The sequence below is a fragment of the Mustelus asterias genome, unplaced genomic scaffold (assembly GCF_964213995.1).
Source record: "Mustelus asterias unplaced genomic scaffold, sMusAst1.hap1.1 HAP1_SCAFFOLD_35, whole genome shotgun sequence".
Lineage (NCBI taxonomy): Eukaryota > Metazoa > Chordata > Chondrichthyes > Carcharhiniformes > Triakidae > Mustelus > Mustelus asterias.
The window spans coordinates 5,093,159-5,113,931 of record NW_027590117.1 but is presented as its reverse complement, the minus strand read 5'-3'; the positions used below and the strand labels follow the sequence as shown (position 1 = coordinate 5,113,931).

Genomic DNA, 20,773 nt, shown 5'->3' with positions numbered 1-20,773 from the left:
CAGAGTTTCGCTCCTGTATCATTTAATACACGTTCCAGTGTCAGGACGCTCAGCCACTGCATCAAACCGAAAATAAAACCGAGAAAAACACACAATAGCAGTAAGAGAGATTGCCTGGACACGTAACGACAGGCAAAGGTGATGGGAAACCGGCAAAGCACGGAATTGGAAAATCGATCTCTATTTTTAAAGGAATTTTCGGTTGCCAGGACATATTTGTAAATATATTTCCTGCTGTGTAACTCTGCTCTCTGTTGTTGAGAGGTGCTTTCTGCTGTTGTGTAAAATGGTTCCCTGATGCTGTCAATATCTTTCCGGTTGTATAAATATGATCCATCTTGTGTACTTTAAAAAAATGTTCTGTTAATACATGCCCTGCTCTGTAAACGTGTTCCGTGTTGTGTGAAACTATTCTCCGTGAAGATGTTTTCTGTTCGGCAGAACGATGATTAACTGGTCTCATAATGTTCCATATTGGGTTAAAATGTTGCACGTTGTGTTAAGATGTTCTCTATTCTTGTATAAAACTCTGGTTAAACTGCAACTGGATAACGATCGCCCAATTTCGACTGCATTTTACCCTCTGTTAGTGAATGTGATTGGGGGATTCAGATTGTATCCAAACATGCACGTGAGTGAGATTTGTTCTGTATCTATCTGTCTCCGGTTGTAGTTGCGAGTGTTTATTTGTTTTATTCATTTCGAGAGGTGGGCGTCATTGAAGAGGCCAGCATTCATTGCCAATCCCCAACTGACATTCGGAAGGTGATGGTTTGCTGCTTTCTTGAACGGCTGCAGTCCATGAGGTGTCGGTACAGCCACAGTGACGTTCGCCATACAGTCTTTCAGGATTTTGCCACTCTGACAGCGAAAGAGCCGCGATGTATTTCCAAGTCAGGATGGTGAGTGGCTTGAGGGGGAGCTTGCAGTGCTGGTGTTCCCATGTATCTATTGCCGCTGTCCTTCGAGATGGTAAGAGCATAAGAACATAAGAAATTGGCGCAGGAGTAGGCCATCTAGCCCCTCGAGCCTGCCCCGCCATTCAATAAGATCATGTCTGATCTGATAGTGGTTTAGTTCCACTTACCCGCTCGCTCCCCAAAACCGTTAATTCCCTTATTGATCAGAAATCTATCTACCTGTGACTTAAACATATTTAACGAGGTAGCCTCCACTGCTTCATTGGGCAGAGAATTCCAGAGATTCACTACCCTCCGAGAGGAGAAGTTCCTCCTCAAGTCTGTCCTAAACTGACTCCCCCTTATTTTGAGGCTGTGTCCTCAAGTTCTTGTTTCCTTTCAAAGTGGAAAGAATCTCTCTGCCTCTACCCTGGTAGAGGTGGTGGGCTTGTGGGTGCAGTCTAAGAAGAGTAGATGAAGAAATATTGCTCCCATTTCCTGAGGAGAGAAGGATGGCTTTTAACGTGCAGAGTGTTTAGGACCTGGGATGCACTGCCTGAGAGGGTGGCAGAGGCAGCATCAAATCAGGGCTGTCAAGGGGGAATGGAATCAGCAACTGAAGTGAAAGGATTTCCATGGTTATGAGACAAGGACGGGAAAGGGATGAGCTGAGTTGTTCTTGTACAGACCAGCATAGAGACAAAGGGCCGAATGGTCTCCCTCTCTTTGCTGTATCCATTCTAAGATTCGAGATGTATGAGTGTTGGACTCATTCTGTATCGCTCTGTCTCTGGTGCGACATATGTGTGTGATGTTCATTATGAATCTCTCTGAGAGACTTTGCAAATCTGTACACATTGTATCTGAAAGGTACATAATTGAAACAGGGCCTTTTCTTCTAATTAGTACATGATTCCACACTATCCTCTACTAAAAATCTTCAACGTAACATCATCTGCTTATCTCTGAAATTCATTCTCCATCGTCTCATTGCCGAGATTTTCCTTTCGTACATCTGTGCTAGTCGACTCAACTGCTCCAGGTAATAGCAAATTCGAAGTTATACTGACTGCATTTAAAAGTACATTAATATTGATTTCTCTATGGAATGTAATGCCGATATCCAATCATTAACTCCTGTTTGATCTGTCTCTGCAACAGCGACAGTTAAGATGCATTTTTCCGCTCTACTGCAGTTCTGTATTGCGGCCAGTGGATGTCAGCACACTCTGGTCGGCTGAAGTTCAGACATCAGAGAGGGACACAACAGACAAGAATTGTTCACGTCAAATTGAACCGAGGACTGCGGAATTTAGAAATACTAAATCTTTTGGCCATTTCATTTTGAAATCTACCAGTACGCTGCTTCCCTCTGTATTCGTCATTGAAATCCTGATAAATGAGCAAGGCTATGCTTATAATTGAATGTATTAGTGCCGGTTGGCATTTAATTTGGAACCAAATGTCATTTGAATCATTAGCTTAGTTAGAATTTCATTCATCAACAGTTTAATTATTAGTGCACACCTATTAAAGCATATTTTTCAGAAGGTTTTACCAATTTCTGATTGGGGATATTATATAGAGAAAAATTTGCTTTTCTTGATATATATTACTGACCTATATCTTGGTGCTTAGGTTTCGATCTCAAAATTTGTCAGTGGTGCAAAATTTGAAAATATTATGATTTTTAGTGAGGAGGATATTGATAATCTGCAAGAAGATATAGACAGTCTGGTGGAATGGGCAGACACGTGACAGATAAAATTTAATTAATGTAAGGAAGTGTGAAGTGATGTATTTTGGTCCGAAGATCGAGGAGAGGTGATATAAAATAAAGGATACACCTTTACCTGTCCTAATCCCCATTGCACCTTTACCATGCCAAGATTCCACAGTCTATTCACCCATCACAGAACCCATTGAATATCCAACCTGCAGTCTACATTGCACATTCTACTTGCACATTCATCATTCAACATTTTACACTCCCATTTTCCGATGTACCTTCACCTTGCAACATCTCCCTGCGCCGTCTCACAAGCCAGCCAACGTCGCACCTCCACTCTGTCCATTGCCCATGCTAGGCTTATCCTGCCCAGTCCGCATTGTGTTTCACTTTGCTCAGTTACAATGCCCAGATTGCACACTGTTCCAACTTTTATATTCTCCATTAATAATAAATGAACAAATAGAACCATCCCTTGATTAAACACTGTCACCTTTTAGTGGGTGAATTTCATGAAGTGCTGTGTGTGGTTCCCTCCTTGACCTTGATGCTTCTGTACAAATGTAGTCAAAGGAAAATTATCCAAATATATCTTCAATTCTCCTGCTCATTCACAAGGAAATGAGCGGGTGATGGATACAGTTTCAATAGTAGCTTTAAAAGATAGAGAATGGATTTACAAATTTAAAATCCAAGGGAGAGATCAATGCCTGGAGTTGTTTTCAGGCTGTGGCGACGAGAATAACAATGCACATTTTCAATTTGAATTGTTCAAAATACTAGAATGGAATATCTATTGTGGATGAAAGGAAACTTTAAACTGTGCAACTGTGCTGTGCGTCAGCGGCTTGTCATATAGTCATAGCGGTTTACAGCATGAAAACAGGCCCTCGGACAACTTGTCCATGCCGCCTTTTTTTCAAAACGCCAAAGCTACTCCCAATTGTCCGCATTTGGCCCATATCCCGCTATACCCATCTTACCCATGTAACTCTCTAAATGCTTTTTAAAAGACAAATTTGTACCCGCCTCTACTATTGCATCTGGCAGCTTGTTCCAGACACTCACCACCCTCTGTGTGAAGGAAATTGCCCCTCTGGACCCTTTTGTATCTCCCCCTCTCACCTTACAGCGATGCCCTCTAGTTTTAGATTCCCCTACCTTTGGGAAAATATATTGACTATCTAGCTGATCTATGCCCCTCATTATTTTATAGACCTCTATAAGATCACCCCTCAGCCTTTGACAGTCCAGAGACAAAAGTGCCAGTCTATCCTGCCTCTCCTTATAACTCAAACCATCAAGTCCTGATAGCATCCTAGTAAATCTTTTTTGCACACTTTCTAGTTTAATAATATCCTTTGTATAATAGGGTGACCAGAACTGTATACAGTATTCCAAGTGTGGCCTTACCAATGTCTTGTACAACTTCAACAAGACGTCCCAACTCCTGAATTCAATGTTCTGACCAATGAAACCAAGCATGCCGAATGCCTTCTTCACCACTCTGTCCACCTGTGACTCCACTTTCAAGGAGCTATGAACCTGTACCCCAAGGTCTCTTTTACAGGAATCTCCATTCATCCATCACCTGCTGAGCATATCCAGCATTTTCGGTTTTTGATTCTGGTTTCCAGCTTCCAGCTTTGCGTTGTGTTCTGTGCAGGTGTTTAACTGGAACAGGGAACAGATTCTGATCAGCGCTGTGACAGATAGAGTAGAATGTGCCCCCGACTATCAAGCCTGTGAGATTACACTCCGAGCTGTCCACGAGAATAAGGAAGAGAAAGAGGGAGGATCATTCTGTGATGGACAGATTTCATGTACAAAGGACAAAATGGTCTGTATTCCCACAGCTGTTTTAACAGACATGAGATGTGGCAACATGACTTGCAATCAATAAAGTCCCTCTTCACAGTCCTTGACGTTTTAACTACGAGATTGTTGAACTTCCCAATAGTTTCCACATTGTCAAATATCCATATATGGACAAGTAGAGCAAACTTCCAGCATGTGGCTCTGTGGCGCGATGGGTAGCGCGTTAGACATCTAAATAATGGCAAGTCAGCTATTCGAAGGTTGTGGGTTTCAGTCCCACCAGAATCGGACTTGGGGTCCGATTAGTAGAAAGCAGGTTGCTGCTCCGTTGATGTGATTCAGCTTCGGCACCGACATTTCCTGCTCTGCCATCTCTCCATGCTGCTTCTGTTTATTGGCTCCCAGGGAAACCACTGACTCAAAAATAAATCGCAAACCCCGGGGGCTTTCTTAAAGTTTGACACGACGTTCGCTGGTTGGGTTAGAAATAGTAACATCTTTTTCAATTAGATATTTCGCTTCTTTTGAAGATCACGAAGATTAAACAACACACACGTGCAACAACAACAACTTATAAATAACTCCAATCAATAAATACATATCAGTGCCCTGAAACCTGGTGGTGTTATTCTGATGTGTCTGCTGCGCTTGTCCTTCTCGTCTGCGGTGGTCGTGGGTTTGGAAGGTGCTGGCAAAGAAGCCTTGCTGTGTTGCTGCAGTGCATCTTGTAGATGGCGCAAACTGCTGCCATTTTGTGTCTGCAGTGGGGGAGTGACGCTTTATGCATGGGAAGCGAATAAAGTTGGAAGCTTTGTCCTGGATGGTGCCAAGTTTTTGTAGTGCTGTTCAAACTGCATTCATCCAGGCATGTTATCTCAGGAAACCAAGTGCTCCCGTTTCCTCCCACAGTCCAAAGATGAGCAGGTTGGGTGGATTTGGCCATGCTAGATTGCCCCGTGGTCCCCAAGGTCTTTGTATAGGTAGGTTAGCGGAGTGGATGCGTGGCGCTGCGGAGATAGGTCCTGTGTGCAATTCTCTGTCGGAGTGTCGGTACAGAATCGATGGGCAGAATGGTCTCCTTCACCACTGTCGGGATGGTGTGATTCTAAGGCGATTTGACTCTGTTCGAAATTCCCTGAGAAAACAATGGAACGCAATGTTTGTAGAACTTGGAGAATTGGATTCATTGCAAATTAAAAGTTTTTTTACTGCAAGATGATGAAAGTACCTGGATCAGGTCAATAAATAGTCAAGATATTTGTGGAGACTCTCGAACTATGTATTTTTTATCGTTGTAGATTATCCACTGTGAAGGGAAAGACAACATTGACAAGCAAGAAATGGATATTGCGACTTACGCAGTTGCAAAGTTCACTGGAAAGGAATCCGAGGATCTGAATCCAGAATCTTCTAGTTTAGTAAATCGGTGCTTTAACCAACTAAGCCACAGAGCCTGATCCTGCTCTTCGTGGGTACAGCAGAATGCTGGAAATACATTCCAGATCTGGTGGTATGAGTGAAAAAAGAGATATTACCAGATCTGTAACGTACCTCTGAAAATAGAGATAGTTCACATTTCAGATGCAGACCTTTCACGGGAATGACCGGTTCTCTCTCCACAGATGCTATGGGATCTCGGAAAGATTCATGAAAGAAAAATAACTGAATCCCACAGTGGCCCATCGAGACTGCACCGATTTCCCTGTAAACCTTTCAAATCCGCCTTTCCCCGACACCCGCCCACCAGGGTCTCAGGGGAGGTGCTCCTTAGGAATTCACAAAAGAAAGCACATCAGAGGGAATCACACAAATCACTCAGTGAAACACTTCCACTAAACATTGAGAGGTTTATCGTGAGCTTGGATCCACTTACTGTTTTCAGACACACATCTGGTATAAAAGCAGCCGTGTTCAGGATCTGATTCACACACAGTTTTCTGCTCTGAAGGCAGATGTGCTCCTTCTGTGGCACGAGGTGATTTTTAAAAAGTACTTTATTCATACGGGATATGTGTGCCGCTGGCGCGAGAAGCATTTATTGTCCAAATTAATTATCTTTGAGTAATTGGCGATGAATTCATTCTGGTGCCGCTGCAGTCCATGTGGTATATGTGCATATACACTCCTGTTCGGGAGGGAGTTGCAAGATTGTGAGCCAGCCAGGGGAACGGTGATACATTTCCAAGTCAGGATGAAGTGTGTCTCGGAGTGGAACTGACAGGTGGTCGTTGTTTCTCAGCATCAGCTGCCCTTGTGTTGCCAGGTGAGAAATTTCGTGGGTTTGGATGCTGCCTCGCGAACGAAAAATCACTGTCAGGAGTAGGATTTGAAACCACGCCTCCAGAAAAGACCGCGACCTGAACGCAGCGGCATAGACTGCTCAGCCAACCTGACTACATCGCCAAAGCGCAAAATTTCTGCACAAGTCGATCTGAATTCCACCTTTATTGTCATTACATTTATAACTCGATGTATTTTTCTATTTTTGAACCCCAACCAGAGTCCTGTATCTGAGTCCCATCCTTTCCCAAGCTGCCGGGGGCTGAGGACCTTCTCATTGCTGCATTGCGCTGTTTGCTCAAATCAACAAAGACCCAATTCCCGCCCTCCCTGTTCCTACCACGAAGGTGTTGAGAGTGTCAGATCTGAGCAACGTGAAGTATCCATAGGAGTGTTACATCCTGGCGACAGGAATATCTCTCCACAGCTGCTTTCGGAGCTGCTGAATATTTCCAGCATTTCCTCTTTCTGATTTTGTCCCTTCATTACAGGAGTTCATTTACTGACAACCCAAAACTTGTCTCGAGGGCGCAGGTCCAGACATACCTTTTCTGTGATCTTCACACGGACAAGTTCACTCTTCACTTTCCAACACACAAGCTTTAAAATCGGCTGCTTCCATACTCAGCACCCTGCGGCATTGCCTTCAAACCTCACCCCACCCTCCACCCGACCACCAGGGCCTCAGTAGTACAAATGCTTCTTGGGAATTCACAAAAGCAAGGGGATCACAGTGTTTGTGAGGGAATATAAAAGGTTAATCCACACTCACAAACGGACTGATTATGTGAGAATTTCTCTCTCTCACGTACACACACACACACACGCACACACACACACACACACACACACACACACACAGACCACCACCACCACCAAGGCAAATGGTGAAATTTCATCAATTAAGAACATCTGGGATTAAAAGTCTGACGACCATGAATCGATTGTCAAAAGGAAGACAACTGCTTCACTAATGTCCTTTAAGGAATGAATATTTTAACTGGTTTGGACCTAAACGTGGCCCCCGACACACAGCAACTTTTGTGACTCTAAGCTGCCCTCTGAGGTGACCTATCAAGCCGCTCAGTTCAAGGGCAATTTAGGATGGGCAATAATGCGGGCCCAGCCAGCGACACCCACATACCAGAAATGAATAAACAAAATAAATCGATGAGTCATAATGAGGGGATACAGAAACTCAGTTGCAGTACCAAAGGTTGTCAGAGACAGAATTAATTGAGAAACCATGTTTCAGTTCCGGAAGCTGACAGTCAGAGCAAGTCACTTCTACACGCAGTTTAACTGATAGAATCAGAAAGATCCCAATCTTCATTGAGCAGCAGATAATGCAAAACACATTCTGAATACAGACAGATGCACCAGAAAAAGCATTCCTTCTGGTTGCATCACAGCTTGGTGCGGCTCCAGCTCTGTCCAGGACCGCAAAAAATCTACAAAGTGTCCTAAACAAAGCCAGTCCATCACGCAAACCAGCCTGCCATCCATTGACACGTCGCGTTGCCTTGGAAAAGCAGCCAGTTTCATCAAGCAGCCACATACCGTGGACAGACTATCTCCCACCGGCTTCTGTCGAGAACTGGATACAAAAATCTGAGGGCAGGCACGAACCAAGTAAAGAACAGCTTCTTCCTTGTTACCATCAGAATTTTGATTGGACCTATCTCGTATTAATTTGATCTTTCTCTACATGTTGCTGTGACTGTAACTCTACATTGTGCGCTCTCTTCTTTCCTTCGCTATGTATGGTATGCTTTGTCTGCGTAGCATGTAAGAAACAATACTTCTCACTGTGTACTAATGCATGTGACAAGAATAAATCAAATCAAATAAAATCAAATAATATGACACAGATATAAAGGTAAAGTCGCCGTAGTTGCAAATGACCACAGGCTGCTTTCCCCCTCAAAAGGAAGAGCTTACAGGTGGCGATTTAGCCCAAGGGTTACCACACCTCAGGCGACAGGCAATGCTTGAAATATCTAATGTGCGATCTAATAGTACATCTGGATTTTCTTTGCAGAAAATTTGTATCAAAATCCTGATGTTGTTTTTAAATCCTGGGATAATATACGGCTGTTACAAACTGCCCTGCCACCTTCAATGATTTGTACACAGGTCCATATATTTCCCGCTGTTCCTGTTTCCCCTTTTGGAATTATATCCTTTATTTTGTATTGCCTCTTTGCGTTCTTCCCACCAAAATGAATCACTTAATTCTTCATCCGCCACATGTCCTCCCATTCCACTAAGCTGTCTGTGTCCTTTCAGAGTTCGACTGGAATTTCTGTAGCTCTTTTCAGAACCAAAGGACGTCCCAAATCATTTCACTGATAATAAAGGATTTTTGAAATATAGTCATTGTCCAATTGCTGAACTTTTGAACTGTCTGTTCGATACGTCAGACATTCCCATATGGGGATGGGGAATAAGTGCACCAGGTGTGGCTCTGTGGCGAAACGGATAGTGTGTTGGATTCCTCGTCATTGTCTGGCGAGACAATCAAAGGTAAACTTTGAAGAAATCAGCTGTTCATAAACTGGTTCGTTAGATGTTGATTATAGTTCCGATGACCGAATTGTTCAGGCGTTTGATTTAAAATCTAATGTGGTTCACCGCGCGGGTTCGAGCCCCCACGGGTTCGAGAGTGGATGATACTGTTCATTTTCTTTAATCACCTCCAGAGGGCTGATCACTGACTGGAAAACTGATCGCCATTCCTATTGGATTTTGTGAAGATATCGGCGAAATATTGAGTGAACAGATGGAAAAGAAGACGATAACAATGTCTGCTTGATTTCTGTATTTTGGGAGCCGATCGTGGCTCTGCGAGGTGAAAGGGGTGAGCTTAGAGGTGCGGGATATGAATAGGGCACGGTTGAGCGCCCAACCAAACTCTGAGGGTCGGGGTGGAGGCACCTTGCTTTCAGGAAGTTGGAGTCCATGTCAGGAGCGCCGATTTGGAAAGAGGCATCAGGGGAACAGTTCCGACTGAGGTGAACAAACTAGGGGAATGTGGATGGCGTCCTTACAGGGAGCGGGGTATGAGGATCTGTACTCGGCGTGTGAGTCGGTGGGGCTTTAATTACTGGTGGTCAGTCTATCTAGAATTGGAGGCAGACAGGTCAGGGAAGGGTAGGGAAGTGTCGCATTTGGACCATGCGAAAATGCGAGGGTAGAAAATGGAAGCAAAATAGCAATTTTTTCCAGACGCAGATGAGAGCAGGAAGCAGCACCGATACAGTCATCGATGTAACGGAAAAAGAGTTGGGGGGTGGGAAGAGCGGGTGGCGGGGGTGGGGTGGGGGGGGGGGCGGCGGATGGGGGTGGAGGCGTTGGCGGTGGCTGAACAGGATTGGAACAAGAAATATTCCACATACTCCACAAAAATCACTCACTTTCAGGCGCGTAACCGGAGCCGAACGGTGCCTTTTGTGATGCTATCTGAAGATTACAGTTTCCAACCCAGTCACTTTGTACAGAAATCTGATGGAACCTCCTCAAAACCGAACCTGTTAACTGAAATCCACTATTTCTTTCAGAAATTGCAGGGAGCTGTCTCAGAATTACTTCCCTTGTAACTTTGTCCATTTAATTCTCACTTATCTTAGAATTTTTGATCCGAACAATTCCACAATATCTGTTTGATCTGGATAAATGATTGATGTTCCCAACTCGAACAAAATGCTTTGTTATCAATCGGCCAATGGGAATTCTGTGGAGGGAATTCTAATGTCCTCAGGAAGAGGTTTAATAATGAGCTGAATGAACTGTTTTTGTTCACAGGGATGAAAGGTTATGTCACTGGGCTGGCAATCCAGAGGTCCGGACTAATATTTGGGGACACGGAGTAAATCCCACCACGGCAGCTGGTGAAATTCAAATTCACGGATTTAATACATAGAAACATGGATAGAAAACAGAAACAGGAGTTGGCCATTCGGCCCAAATAAAGCTGGAATTGAATGCAAGCTTCAGAAATGGCGGCCTTGAAATTTCCGTCGATTGTTTTCCAGAGACAACATCACAGAACAACAGAGAACATGTCACACAACAGGACACGCCTTTACAGAACCGAGAAAACTTCTGCACAAGATGGATCATATTTACACAACAGGGAACACATTTACACAACAGGGAACACATTGACACAACAGGGAATAATTTGACAAAACCACAAGGAAGATCTGTCAACGCCAGAGTCACAGTTCCACAACAGAGAGAATAGTTACAAAGCACAGAACACAGTTACACAGCAGGAAACACATTTCAAAACAGGGCCTAGCTTTGTGTAACAGAAAACAGCTTTTCATAAATACTCATGTTTTCCATCTCAGTATCTTGCTGGTTTGCTCGGCACCTTTTCTGTCTGTCATTGTGTGTGTATCCTGATAGTCTCTTACTGCTTTTCTGTGTGTCTTTCTCTATCTGTTACACTCGAGGTGATGTGATGTGTTATTGTCCAGCCAGGGTGTGCATCCCACCACGGAGGGTTTTGTTTTAAATCAATAGTTGTCGGACTGCCGCGCAACAGTAATAGGCAGGAAGCGATTACGTTTCGGAGCAGAGTGTCGCAGCGAAAGCGGCCCGTAACCCAGAGGTGGATGGATCGAAACCACCCTTTGCTATCGTGTTTTCTTTCGTATCAAAAAGGCATATTCGGCTGCTGTCCAATAGCAACTCTGTATTTTCTCGGCAGCAAATTTGCTTCGTCATGTTGATTTGTGTTACTGTGGGTGGCACAGCGCATTTGTCCCAGGTTTTGTTCAGTTGGCTGGATAGCAGATTCAGCCAACGGCCCCCGATCAGTTCCCGTATCGGTTGAGATTATTGATACAGGCCCTGCCTTCTCAGCCTTGCTCCCCGCCTGAGATGTTAATCACCAGAAGTCAGTTCGCTCTCCCCTGAGATGTTCGCTGAATCGTCTCGGACCGTGGACGTTGCTTTAAATTTACAAACAGCAAAAATATGACCTGCTCGTGGAAACCGGAGGTGTCCCTAAAATATCATTTCATTATAATTTTGAAATGTATCATTTCGCGAACATTTGCAAACAATCAACTTTCCCCGGATGCAGATTCCAAAGACCAACTGCAGAAATCCTCCAGGAGCCTGACGTGAATTAAACACGGAACCCTCTGACCTGGAGGGGCCTGAGAAATTAACTGTCTCCCTCTTTACTTCCTATGGATTTACATCGAATGAAAGAGGAACAACGAACCGAGATTCATGAGAGAGCAGGAACACAGCATTGTCCTGCGGGAGAAATGTCTTCTTGTTACGGGTCTTAAGAGCACAAGAGCTGTTTTGGGGCAATGTAAATGCATGACGAGGTGGCCGAGTGGTTAAGGCGATGGACTGCTAATCCATTGTGCTCTGCACGCGTGGGTTCGAATCCCATCTTCGTCGTAGATGCATTTTCTCCGTCTTCGTATTGACCCAGAGATTGAGGGTGAACTGATGACTTATTTTGAGGTTTCCGAACAAACGTGAAGTTTCGACCGAGTTCTGCAGGTATTTGGGGTGAATAATCCAACACCATTCCATATTGCTCATCCAAATGAGAAACTCCAGCTGGCAATTGATTCAAGCTTTGAGCAGGAGTTTGCCACCAGGAGAACATGTGGTTTCAGAAGCTCCAAAACAGACTCAAGCTTCATTTGAGGCACCAGTTGCGGATTTTGTCTTTCCAGAATCGGACGTTCCGCCATGAAAATTAGTGCCGGGTTTGGTGGAATGGTCTTGTTCAATTGCCCGTTCCTGTCACGAGCATTAGCATGTTAAATATGTGGGGTTACGGGCCTGCATGGGATTGCTGATGGCGCAGGCTCGATCAGCCGAATGACCTCCTTCTGTACTGTAGAGATTCTATGAAGTTCGGGGCGACAGTTTCACTTCTCTGAGAATATGCCCAACTGTTCTCGCATAAGATATAAACTTCTAACCAGTCAATGCCTGTTTGAGGACTGGCAAGGAATAGGGCTGACATTGAATAGGTTCATATTGAATTAGTTACAGCAAATTGATTCTTTAAGAGGTGGTGTAATGCTTTCAGAGAGACTGTCATAGTTCCTTTTTTTGTTCTGTAATTTTGTTAATCTACTTGGAGCGGGTGCAGTTTGTCAACATCTGTACCTCTTGCTTGGCCACCTCTGTGGGCAGCAGCAGCGACAAGAGTCAAGTGGGCGATGGTGGTGACTGTGTGAGCATTCGATCAAGGGTCCTGGCCATCACATTGGTGACCTATTTAATTCGCTATCGCAGGTCAGAACAGTACAGAACAGGACACCTCAAATGAAATTCACTAACGATTCTCATTATTCATGAGTTGTTCATGGAAATATTTCTTCAATTTGCTTCCTGTGTAAACTTCGTTGCAATGAAAGAATAGGCCTCAAAGCTATTCAATGAGTTCTCAGTCAGAAACAACAGTGAAAAGGGGGGTTAAACTGTGCAGAAAAACGCGACAGCCAAGATCAGTTTACAAATTGTGTTATGGACACACCTTCGTGAGCAACGAAAGTACTTCCGTAATTATAACTAATGAAAATAACAATCACTTTAACAGAGCAAGCGATGGTGGTGTAGTGGTGAGCATGGCTGCTTTCCACGCAGTTGGCCCGGATTCGGTTCCCGGCCATAGCACTGGTTATGTACTTAGGTCCTTATTCACGGCCTCTTGCGTTTCAAATCATGTGGTCAAAAACAGTTCAAACGCAGCATTTGCTGGAAATGAAACAAAATGGACGTCCCTTTGAAATATTATTTATTCGGACGGAAAATTCCGCTTCAAATTCTCCCTGCAGAAAAAAAATATTGAAACAGAGGAAGAAGTCTCTGTGCTAATGAATGAGTTCTCAGTCAGAGACAAAGATATAAAGTAAAGGGAACCGAACACAGTTGACCTCCCTGACTGTGATCGCAATAATCCCGATGAAGTCAATATGAACGTTACTGAGGTCGTTGCATCGACTGGCCAATAAACAGCTCCGATTGAAGGGTGGTTCAGGCATTCGACTTGGAATCTAAATTTGCTTTGATTGGAGACTTTTTTTAACTGAAAGAACAGGCCTCAAAATTATTCAATGAGTTCTCAGGCAGGTACAATGTTAAAATGTAGGCTTAAACTGTCCAAAAAACAAGAGTGAACAATTTCAGTTTACAAAATGTGCGTCAGGACCACCAGGTGTCTGAGGAAATCAGCAACTAAGGCAGTTCCGTAATTATAACAAATGTAAATAACCATCAGTCAGACATAGCGAGCGATGGTGGTATAGTGGTGAGCAGAGCTGCCTTCCAAGCAGTTGACCCGGGTTCGATTCCCAGCCATCGCATTGGTAATGTAGTTATGACTTTATATTGTGTTTCAAGGCATGTGGACCAAATAAAACTCGAACGCGGCAATTGCCGATAAATACGCTTCCCGTTCTAATTTTATTTATTTCGGACGGAGAATTCGGTTTCAATTTTTTTATCCTGAAAACAACATTGAAATAGAAGAATAATCTAATAAATGAATTCTCAGTCAAACATAAGGACACCAAGTAAAAATAGAGGAACACATGTCAGCTCACACACTGTTCACTGCACAATCCTGATGCTTGATGAAGTTAACGTGAACATTGCTGAGGTGATTACATCATTTTGAGAGATAAGCAGCTGCGATGGCCGAGTGGTTAAGGCGTTGCACTCAAAACCATCGTTTCCTCGCGAAGGTTCAAACTCTGCGCAATGAGCGAGATTGGAAATGTGTAATTCGCTTCTCCAGGGCAGCCCGTAATATTGAATTGTAATTTACTGTGGGCTCTTTCTATAAAGACCGGGCACTCTGCTGGCATCGACAATATGGGCCGAATGGCTTCTGTGCTGTAACTTGTCTGAGGAACTGGTGCAGGGGCAGGGTTTCCAATTCTTGGATCATTGGGACATCTTCTGGGGCAGGTGGGACCTGTACAAGAGAGACGGGTTACACCTAAACTACAAGGGGACCAATATACTTGCAGGGAGATTTGCTAGTGTTATTGGGGAGCGTTTAAACTAGATTTGCAGGGGGATGGGAACCAGAGTGCCAGAGCAGATAGTGGAGCAGGGGTAAAAAGACAGGTTAGTTCAAGCAAAATCACAAATGGAGGGGTTGAGTGTGGTGGAAATAATCTTTTGAGGTGTGTCTATTTCAATGCCAGGAGTATTGTGGGGAAGGCAGATAAGCTGAAGGCGTGGGTAGACACATGGAAATATGACATTATAGCCATTAGTGAAACTTGGCTACAGGAAGGGCAGGACTGGCAGCTCAATGTTCGAGGGTTCCAATGTTTCAGGCGGGATAGAGGCAGAGGGATAAAAGGCGGGGGGGGGGGGGTGGCATTGTTGGTCAGGGAAAATGTTACAGCGGTACTCAGGCTGGATAGATTAGGGAGCTTGTCTACAGAGGCCCTATGGGTGGAGCTGAGAAACAGGAAAGGTATGACCACGTTAATGGGGTTATATTATAGACCACCCAATAGTCAGCGAGAATTGGAGGAGCAAATCAGCGGAGAGATAGCTGACAACTGCAAGAAACACAAAGTTGTGATAGTAGAGGATTTTAATTTTCCACATATAGATTGGGACTCGCATACTGTTAAAGGTTTAGACGGGGTAGAGTTTGTAAAATGTGTTCAGGAGTATTTGTGAAAAAAGAGATACGCCCAGATCTGGAACGTAACTGTGAAAATAGAGACAGTTCACATTCCGAATGCAGACATTTCACGGGAACGACCGTTTCTCTCTCCACAGATGCTATGGGATCTCGGATAGATTCATGAAAGAAAAATAATTGAATCCTACAGCGGCCCATTGAGACTGCACCGATTTCCCCGTAAACCTTTCAAATCTGCCTTCCCCTGACATTGAACACATCAGAGGGAATTGCCCACATCACTCAGTGAAACTCTTCCGCTAAACGTTAAGCGGTTTATCTTGAGCTGGTTCCATTTCCTGTTTTCAGACCCACATTTGCTATAAAAGTAGCCGTGTTCAGGGTGTGATTCATACACACAGTTTTCTCCTCTGCAGGCCATTCTGTGGCGCGAGGTGATTTATTTAAAATATTTCATTTAAACGGGATATGTGTGTCGCTGACCCGGGAAGCACATATTATCCAAATTAATTATCTTTGAGTAATTGGCGATGAATTCATTCTGTAGCCACTGCAGTCCATGTGGTGTCAGCACATGCACTGCTGTTCGGGAGGAATTTCCAGGATTGTGACCCATTGGAACAGCAATATGTTTCCAAGTCAAGATGATGCGGGTTTCGGAGTGCAACTTAGAGCGGGTCGTTGTTTCTCTGCGTCTGCTGCCCTTGTGCTGCCAGGTGAGAGATTTCTTGGGTTTGGATGGTGCCTCGCGAATGAAAAATTAAGGTCAGGAGTGAGATTTGAACTGTCACCTCCAGCGGAGATTGTGACCTGAGACCGCTCGGCCATCCTGACCAGCGACGTCAATGTTTAATATCTCTGCACAAATCGATTTGCATTCCATCTTTATTGTTATGACATTTGAAACTCTGTCTCCGACTTGACTGATTGAGGGTGAACTGATCACTTATTTTGAGGATCAGGGACCAAGTGAAGGTAAGACACAGAGTTCCACAGGTTTGAAGGGTGAATAGTCCAGCACCATTCCGTATTCTTCATCCAAATGAGAAACTCGAGCTGACAACCGATTCAAATTAGGACAGCAGCTTTGGGTAGGAGTTGCCACTCTGAAAACATGTGGTTTCAGAAGCTCCAAAGCAGACTTGGTTTCATTTGCGGCACTAGTGGCAGATTTTGTCTTTCCAGAATCGGCCGTTCCGCCATGAAAATTAGCGCCGGGTTAGGTGGAATGGTCAAGTTATATTGCCCTTAGTATCAGGAGCATTAGCATGTTAAATACGTGGGGTTACTGGGATAGGGCCTGCATGTTGTTGGCACAGGATCGATGGGCCGAATGGCCTCCTTCTGTACTGTTCGTACTCTATGAAGTTCGGGATGGCAGTTTCACTTTCCTGAGAATATTGATGACTGTTCTCTGATAACATTAAAACTTCTCACCAGTCAATGCCTGTTTGAGAACTGGCCATGCGTAGGGCTGACATTGAAACGGTTCATATTGAATTAGTTACAGCAAATTGATTCTTGAAGAGATGGTAATATATTGCTTTCAGAGATTGTCATAGCTCAGTTGCGCTTGTTTGTTCAGAAATTTTGTGAATCTATTTGGAGCGGGTGCAGTTGGTCAGTATGGTGGTATAGTGGTGAGCATTGCTGCTTTCCAAGCAGTTGACCCGGGTTCAATTCCCACCCATTGTATTCATCATTTGTCACCTTATCCACGGCTTCTTGCGTTTCAAAGCATGTGGGCACAAACAGTTCGAAAGCAATGTTTGCCGGTTGTGAATTAAAATGGACTTAATGTGATTTTTTTTCGGATGTTAAATTCGGCTTCAATTTCTTTATACTGAAAAAAAATATTGAAATAGACGAAATGTCTCTGAACTAATAAATGAATTCTCAATCAAAGATAAAGACACCAAAAAGAGGGAGGCGATCAGGTTTCAGCTCACACACTGTGCTCTGCATAATCTAGATGCCTGATGAAGTTACTATGAACGTTTCTGAAGTGGTTCCATCATTCGTTCAGATAAACCGCTGCGGTGGCCGAGCAGTTAAGGTGTTGGACCGGAAACAGAGTGGGGATTCCGCGCGCAGGTTGGAAACCTGCCCGCAGTGCTAGCCATTTGAAATGTTTAATTGACTTCTCCAGGGCAGCACACGAGAATAAATCGTGATTTTCATGGGTTTTTTTCTATGAAGATCTGGATCTGTGCTATGGGCCGGGTCCAGGAAGTTGGTATTGGAATGGGCGCCAGGGTGTTCTCAGCTGGCATCTACAAGATGGGCCGAATGGCTTCTGTGCTGTAACTTTCATGAGAAAAATCATGACGTGAGAGGAAAGAAACAGAGCAGCATAAGAGCAAAACAAGGTCTCATGTCAGAGTAAGATTCTTACGTAATGGCATAAGAAATGCATTTCACCAGAATACATTGAATGAATGAGAATTTCAAAATGCTGCTAAGATGAAATGACATCGTGTTCATTCAAACATATTGCAACAAGCTGGGCGTTCGGTATTCCTGATGATAACAGTTTGGGAATGGAAGGAGCACGTGAAAAATAGGGAGGAATAGTCATATTGGAACGTTAGTGAAAGAGGATTCTTGAGAATAATAAGACATCAGTGGAAATTCCATGTTAGAATTGACTTCAAGATGTCTGGATTAAGTGCTCGCTTTTCCCAGGATTCCATACACAAGCGACAAATTGATGGTATATATTCAGAGATTAGAGAATATTGCAAATAAACCGATGTTGCTTTAAAAGACGTCCAATAATTTCTGACAGATTGAACCGAGCTGGACAGCTCGTTCAGAAAGCAGTTGTTGTCTTGTTTACGCACATGATATATTTCTGGTGCAATATGCACCAAGCCGACAAGATGACAGGGTCATAGAGTCATAGAGGTTTACAGCAGGGAAACAGGCCCTTCGGTCCAACTTGTCCATGCCGCCCTTTTCTTTAAAACACCTAAGATAGTCCCAATTGCCCGCATTTGGCCCATATCCCTCTATGTCCATATTGCCCCTGTAACTGTCTAAACGCTTTTTAAAAGACAAAATTATACCCGCCTCTACTCCTACCTCTGGCAGCTTGTTCCAGACAGTCACCAACCTCTGTATGAAAAAAAATGCCCCTCTGGACCCTTTGGTATCTCTCCGCTCTCAACTTAAACCTATGCCCTCTAGTTTTAGGCTCCCCGAGCTTTGGGAAAATGTATTGACTATCTAGCTAATCTATGCCCCTCATTACTTTATAGACCCCTATAAGATCATACCTCAGCCTTCTACGCTCCAGAGAAAAAAGTCCCAATCTATTCAGCCTTTCCTTATAATTCAAACCATCAAGTCCCGTTAGATAGAACATAGGACAGTACAGCACAGAACAGGCCCTTCGGCCCACGATGTGCCAAGCTTTATCTGAAACCAAGATCAAGCTATCCCACTCCCTATCATCCTGGTGTGCTCCTTGTGCGTATCCAATAACCGCTTAAACGTTCCTAAAGTGTCTGACTCCACTATCACTGCAGGCAGTCCATTCCACACCCTAACCACTCTCTGCGTAAAGAACCTACCTCTGATTTCCTTCCTATATCTCCCACCACGAACCCTATAGTTATGCCCCCTTGTAATAGCTCCATCCACCCGAGGAAATAGTCTTAGATGCTAGTAAAGATGCTAGTAAAATTTACAAGGATGCTAGTAAAATTCTTCTGCACTCTTTCTAGATTAATGATATATTTTCTATAATAGGGTAACGAGAACTGTACACAGTATTCCAAGTGTAGGTTTACCAAGGTCTTGTACAACTTCAACAAGGCATCCCAACGCTTGTATTCCATGTTCTGACAAAGATACCAAGCATGCTGAATGCCGTCTTCACCAATCTGTCCACCTGTGACTCCAGTTTCAAGGAGATATGAACCTGTACCCCGAGATCCCTTTGTTCTGTAACTCTCCCCAACGCCCTACCATTAACTGAGGAAGCCTTGTCCTGGTTCATTCTATCAAAATGCATCATTTCGCATTTATCTAAATTAAACTCTATATACCATTCGTCAGCCCACTGGCCCAATTGATCAAGATCCCGCTGCAATCCGAGATAACCTTCTTCACTCTCCACTATGCCACCAATCTTGGTGTAATCTGCAAACTGACTAACCGTGCCTCCTCTATTCTCATCCAAATCATTAATATAAATAACAAATAACAGCGGACCCAGCATCGATTCCAGAGGCACACCGCTGGCCACAGGTCTCCAGTTTGAAAACAGCTCTTTACAAGCACCCTCTGGTTTCTGTCATCGAGCCAATTTCGTATCCATTTAGCGACCCTGGATTCTGTGAGATTGAACCTGATGCAACAACCGATCATGTGGTACCTTATCAAGGCCTTGCTAAAGTTCATGTAGGCAACATCAAGTTCACTGTCCTTTGTTACCCCTTCAAAAAACTCAATCAAATTTGTGGGACATGATTTTCCACTCACAAAGCCATGCTGACTGTCCCTAATCAGTCGTTGCGTCACTAAATGCCTGTAGATCCTTTCTCTCAAAATACCTTCCAACATCTTACCCACCACAGATGTGAGGCTCACTGGCCTGCAATTCCTAGGCTTTTCCCTGCAGCCCTTTTTAAACAATGACATCCGAGAGTGTGTGGAAAATGTGTGTGAGAGCCTGAACTGGATCCGAAATGAAACCAGTGGTGGCGGTACAGAGCAATTTAAAGACAGAGAGCGGACGGAGCAGAGACAAGCTGCTGTCAGCTCTCCGCTTCTCCAGCCTCTCTGTGTTTGTCTCTCCTCACAATCTATCCCATTACAATTAAAACTTGACACTTCACATTCTTTGACTGATCATTTCTGTGACCGAAATCCGAATATTTCCTGTTGAGAAAGTTCCATCCGAATTCCGGGCAGCAATTTCCATTTCAACCAGTCTCTTTGCTGCATTGATCGCGCTCTCTCAGTCCAGCGCTGACTTATTCTCCGTTTGCCAACTGAAATCTTGCAGTCGACGAATATTTTCCATTAAATTTTCCCTTCAGACCTGAGCAAGGGAACAGCGCGATCCTATGCCAGGAAATCTTGCGATTTGACACAAGAAGGACGGCGAAATGCGGCGCTGAGGGCGGACACACAAACACAGTAACGTTAGTCTAACCCAGCCGCCCCTTTAGCACACTCTCTCTGACACAATATTCACATTTGCACATTGACAAGTCAAACTGTGTCTCAGATTGACAGCTCCCAGGGCAGGCTTTCCTCTCTCGCTCTGTGCTGTGGATTATCGGGGATTAGTTGGAGTTTCCCAGCTCAGTAACTGTTAAAGCCTCTGAGGCCGGCGATGTTCAACGTGTCAGTTCCCCAGATTCAGGGGGTTGCAGCCAA

The 20,773-nt window shown here is 44.1% G+C and overlaps 2 non-coding genes across 2 annotated transcripts; both read left to right on the top strand.

Annotated features, from left to right (window-relative positions):
- The first annotated feature begins 12,071 nt into the window (after positions 1-12,071).
- On the top strand, positions 12,072-12,153 carry trnas-gcu (transfer RNA serine (anticodon GCU)). The gene has a single exon. It is a non-coding gene; the product is annotated as a tRNA-Ser (tRNA).
- A 1,853-nt stretch (positions 12,154-14,006) lies between these two features.
- trnag-ucc (transfer RNA glycine (anticodon UCC)) lies at positions 14,007-14,078 on the top strand. Its single transcript has one exon. It is a non-coding gene; the product is annotated as a tRNA-Gly (tRNA).
- Positions 14,079-20,773: the final 6,695 nt, after the last annotated feature.